This window comes from Barbatula barbatula (genome assembly GCF_947034865.1).
Source record: "Barbatula barbatula genome assembly, chromosome: 5".
Classification (NCBI taxonomy): domain Eukaryota; kingdom Metazoa; phylum Chordata; class Actinopteri; order Cypriniformes; family Nemacheilidae; genus Barbatula; species Barbatula barbatula.
Window position 1 is genome coordinate 9718477 of NC_136769.1, and position 6008 is coordinate 9724484.

The window sequence follows — 6008 nt, forward strand, 5'->3', positions numbered from 1 at the left end:
AATTCTGTGTTTAATTTTGTGTATGTATCGGAGCCATATGCTACATTTGTCAGTATATCAAACCAAAAACTCAATTCATGGATACATACAGGTTTGATCTGTTAAAGATTCTCAAAGGAAATGATGCAAGCCTTTGTAAAGATATATAAATATATTCATGGCCATAAAAGAGGTTAACTGTACTAATGGAAAAAATATTTTAAGTCTAGTTCTAGCGTTCCTTCTAGTCTAAATGCATAAAGGAAATGCAAAGCAGTGGTTAAGTGTGCAATATCCATGCATTCTCCTACACGCGCAGGTTAAACGACATTGATGTCTGCCAATAATTCTTGTTATAATTTTTCCTCTGGGTGTTAGCATTCTTCCTGCACTCTCTCCCACCCTCGTGTCCGGAGTTCCCGTTTCACAGAGGAATTAGGACACTGGCAAGAGGGATGAGTTGTTTTCGTCTTCACCTTCAAGTGATGCTGTGCTGCTTTTTTGTGCACTTTTTAAGCCAAATAACCTTTCCCTGCCTTTAGTTGGTTGCAAGTGCAATAATAATTCTTAATCTTTCAAATAAAACCAAGTTTTAATACTACATTTTGTAAATGTACTAAGCGATAGGCCAGTATTTGTTAAATCTGCAAGTTTTCTTTGTTTCTTGATTTACTTTAACATAAAGGGGGGTAATTGAAACTCATTCTGAAATGTCATCTCTAATATAAGCCTTCAGCTCACCACAGCAGAAGGCCGGAGTAATGAGGAAAAGTCCAGGAAAGGAGATCAGGAATTCCAAACAACTGAGAACAAAGAGGAATGTCATCGCATCACCTATGGCCTAACATTACTAAGGGACACTGTATGAAAACAATATTTTATAGAAATAAAGTAATTCTATAGTTGTCTGCCAGTTCGGCAGATTATGGTCCTTAATGCATTTCCAAATCTTTCCATATAGACCAAAAATCGAATTCCTGTTAAAATTATATTTTTTGGCATGTCAAAAAACATTCTGGACCTTTGTGTTCTGATAGTTAGCATATTACACTTCATGTATACATACAACTAGCTCTGTTTTTCTTTCCCTTGACTTTTTCACTTGGTGACAACTCACCTCACAGTCTCATTCCTAACCTCCGTGACTTTTCCCTGCAGGCAGATCCGAGATGTTGCATAAGCAGGACATTCCTTTACGCCTCTGACCCCATTAGAGCTGATTAAGGTGAGACACAGAAAAATGAACAAGAGAAGAGAGAAAAGGGATCTTCCTGATGACCACGTTCTATGTGACGGTTGTGATGATCGTATTAATAAATACTGAAAGGTAAAGGTGGTTTATGTTTCTGGCTAGTGTGCGCATTTCCCTTGTCATGCGTGAAGCAATGAATGTTTTAACTTACATTTCGCAGGATTATATATTGTATATCTTGAGGTCATGCAATATGAATTTGTTTATCCTAGCCTCTTCCCTAAGTTCCGCTTGAGGAAATCTGCCACTTAAAGAAATGACTGCTTTATATCCAACTTTTTTCAATATTCTTCAAATCCAAGCTTGAAATGTCATTAAATATCATGTCTGATAACAGGGTATCGGGTAAAGAAAACAATCTTGTGTGTCTGCAGTCATATGAGAGGATTTTGAGCTGAGTAAAGATCATGTCCTCTTTATCAGGGTTGCAGGAGGCTGTCATGCAGGCATGAAATGTCAGTCAGTGATTTTAAATGGTCGTATGTTATCTGATTATTGAACGTGAAATGAATGTAATGTGTAACAAACGTTCGGAGTCTGTTTTGACTGGTTCCTCCTGCCTCCATTTTGACGAATGGGGGAGTGATTTGCGGTTGCCTACATAAACAAGAGAAGTTTCTCTTCAGCCGTGTCAACTTAAGCTATTATGAAGGTTATTATCAGCAGATTTTTTTTATTATTTAAAAAGATTAAGTATCTCAGTGGATAGACAGTTTATTTGTTTCATTTGTAAATGATTCAAAAATTATTGGATGTCTAAAAGTATTGGGGTGTTCTTTTGGTTAAATACATCTTTTAAATATGTTTCATTATTAAATATCTTAATCTAGTCTTAGCTTTCAGCCCCACTGCACTGTCACAAGAACTTCCAGTATTTCCAAAAACACACTTACACCGACCTCTTCTGAAAATGTTCTTGTTTTGGGGCCCCTGTGGTCGCCCATGTTTTTCCCATTAAACTTACATCTATTTTTGGTCTGTTTACTCTACATTCTACAAGTTGAAAACAAAAATGGCCAATGGCTAACAAAAGATTGCGGCACACACTGGGCTTAAGGACTCAGGTCCGGCTTGGCAATTTCCTTAACCTCTGCAGAACATTTTAATGTGTGACATTAACAGCTTTATATCAAAATCTTGCTTGAGACAATCCATATGTGCTGTAAATATGTATTATGTTTTGTTATTTAATGCAATGATCTCTTATATATGAGTTCACGCCCTGAGTCATTGTGTAACATGACGACAGCTAAAAGAAAGAATAAAAGTTTACCTTTTGCAGTGGCATATCCATATGAATCTGAATTTCCTTCCACTAAACAATATTTCTGCAGTAGTTCGAGAGACTTTATTTGAATCTTTCCTCTGTGTCACTTCTCTGTACTCCAAGCTTCCTCCAAGTTATGCAATTTTTTATTCGGTGCTTTATTGATGTGTGCGTGTTTGTCTGGGTTCAGAAAGAATGGGAGGATTTGAAAGTCTCTGCCAATTTTTCACATTTTGTTGTACTTCTCCCTGTAATCAACCAAATCTTACACCATTAAAAATAAACGGACATATTCCCATCTTGAGAACAATTGAAGGGGTACGGCGGGTCAGGCTGATGTGTGTGAGAAACAATGTTATCACTGTGGGAGGGGCATTTAGCAACACAGATAGGAAAAGGTGTATCCCATTTCATTACCTTAGAACCCCTCTATCCCAGAATTACCTTGGACCATGTACCACGCTTAATAAGTCAATGTACTTCTTAATCAAATTTGATGGCCTCCTTTTTAAAAGAAAGGAGGCCCCTCCTATTTAACCCCTCCTTTCAGCGTGTGACTTTTTCTTGAAAGATTGTAATTTGAGTAAAAAGATTCCTAAATAGTTATTTTGGTGTTCTTTTTCAAATTGATCTTTATTAAATGTATCTTTTATTAGATTATCTTTTATCTTTATCAATAAAAAAACTAAGAAATCAATTGAATAAATAAAACATTGTTTCATAATTGTCATTACGTTTTATTTGTCACATAAAATGGCTGAATGATGATATAACTGAGAAAAGAAGCAAATAACATTATGCTGCATGCCAGGAATGAAATAAGCCGTAACCAGATATGTCAATGTAGGGAACGGAAACTGTCTGGCTATTCTCTCCTGATGCCGTAACTCTGCCAGAGGATTTGACATTAATGGGGTTTATTTATTTATATCGCTTGAAAGTGAGCATGTGGAATCTGATACTCCTTTATCTAGAGGTTGATCATCTTAGGTATGTTCCAATCTCACAAAAACAAACATGACAATCACCAACCAGTACATTCCTGTGTGCAAGAGGTTTGTGTGTCCATAAATAACCGTATTATCTGATCTATCAGATCTTTGAATAAATTATGGTGTATTCTTGTGGTTGTTTTGGTGAAATATGAGTGACCTAAGGTGAATGAAGATTCAAGACTTAGAGTAAATCTGTCTCCAGTGGGCACTAAATCACTACGAAGTTTGGAAAATGGATCAATGGAATTCTAAGCCTTTAAGCTAGAAATCTGAAAGGGAAAACACATTTTCTTTACTCTCTCTCTCTCTCTCTCTCTCTCTCTCTCTCTCTCTCCCTACCTCTCTCTCTGCATGCACGAGTAAGCTGATGAATGTTATGTACTGAATGTATTGAATGTACGTTGCAATGTTCAGAAATGAGGGATGTTTCTAACACATGGGAATCATTGAGTTCAAAGAGCCTGAGGTGATGTTATGAAACATGTTACGAGGCTTATGCAGTAAGAGGGGCCTATGAGGCAGCACAATTGACACATTTTCTCACAAAGACATGCAATTGAATAGACATGCAAACATCTCTTGCGGCAAAATAGTTTGAAGATATTTTTCAATAGTCTCCACTTGTTGAGTCTTAATCCATGTTTTATACTGTACTTATAAAGAGCAAAGAACATGCTCAAATAAGTTCTGAAATGTTTTTTGTCTGAGATTTCACAGGGGGAAATTGTTTTAACCTTCTGCACCTCCTGGTTTATGTTTATATTACTTGTTATTCCTTTATGATATGATAAGGCATGCTCACATTTATTCATTAAAAGCAATTAATGACTGCTATCATAATCACAATCATTTCTTATGAAAACATAAAACAAGCTCAAATTCTGGCAAGAGAGGAGAGCTCCTGGCCGTCAGGGGAATTATATCTGACTGTAATTCTGAGTTGAAGTGAAATGTAACTTGTGAACAATCTCACACCATGGAATCTTGTGTTCGCTCTGCCTCAAGTAGCTTTTGCACGCTTTATTTTATTAGTAAACAGATGCAACCTGTAGAATTTTTATATTGTTTTTCCAATGAATAATAGATCCTGGTCTCAATGGAAATATGTAGTGTGTAATGAGTTTAAGACCCCGAGCTCTGTCTAAGAATAAAATGCATTTGTTCATGCATCACAGTTAAATTTAGCTTGTTCTAGGCCTATGAGATATTTCATAATGCCAAACCAGAATATATGCATCAGACAGAAATAGTGCCCTATTTGAAAGTGCTGTGCAATGGCTTTCATCTCCTTACTTTTTTCCAACTTTACTTTTGAAGGTTTGAATGCCTAAAATACATTTAAGCAATCCTATTTTTAATACTTTGACTTAATAATGTGTTTCTTAATGAAAAAAAATTTATAACATTTCCCTGGTCAGGTTTTCGTGTTTATCCTGTATTGTGTAGTTCTGTAGTGCCTCCTGGCGGGCTGAGGGTGTACTGCGTGTGTGAGCAGCAGCCACTAGAGAGAGTACTTCACATGCTAAACCTGTAGGTATCTCTGCCTGACAGAATGGTGAGGAAGGGTTACGGTCTCTGACATATGCCTCATTCAAATACAGATATCGAGACTCAAATAAAAGTCTGTCATATACCATATGAGTATATTTGTGTCATGCACCAGCTGTTGTTCGGATGGTACAGAATGACGAAAATGATCTATAATCTAAAATGCCAACCCATATATAGGCCCGGTTTCACAGAAAAGGCTTAAGGGTAGTCACGGACTAAAATGAATGTTTGAGCGGTCTGAAACGAAAATAACATGCCCTGAAATATCTTAGGATATGTCAGTGCCATTGTTTTGTCTCACGATGATAACCAGTGATGTTTTTTCTAATGCAATTTTTTTAAAAGCAACTTAAATATAAAAATGTATCTAAGGCCTATTCCTGGCTTAAGCTAACCGGGCCATAGAGTTATATTTTGGCTGTCCGTAATTTCCCTATTAGTATCAAACAGCCTTGGTGAGGATGTCATTTTGCAACCAACAGATGGCAATGTCAGTCAGCATAGCTTACAGTAACAAACACCCAGACATAGCTCTAAGCTCACCGCACTGTATATGGATAGTCAAATACTTATCACTTGTGTGCTAATCCACTCATCTTTCTGTGTAGTTTTTCTCTCATTAAAGAGCCGGTGACAGATTCTACGGAGAGTGACCTCTTGGCATTCGACATGATATGACCCTGTTTGAAATCCTGTTGCTTTATAATTAGTAAATATGTGACACTTTTAACATAGAAAGGGGTTATTTGGTATATCTGTGAAGCAGAGACTTCAAACTCTATGTTTAAAACTATTTTGGTGTAAAAAGTAAAAATGCAATCACTATAGACAACAGTAATGTAGTTAAAATGTGTAACAATACTTTTTGATGTGTTCACACATTTCCACAGTTGTTGACGGATGAAAGTGTTTACCGACACATTTACTGAGTAGGTAGGCTAGTTTTATTTTGCAGCTCTGATTG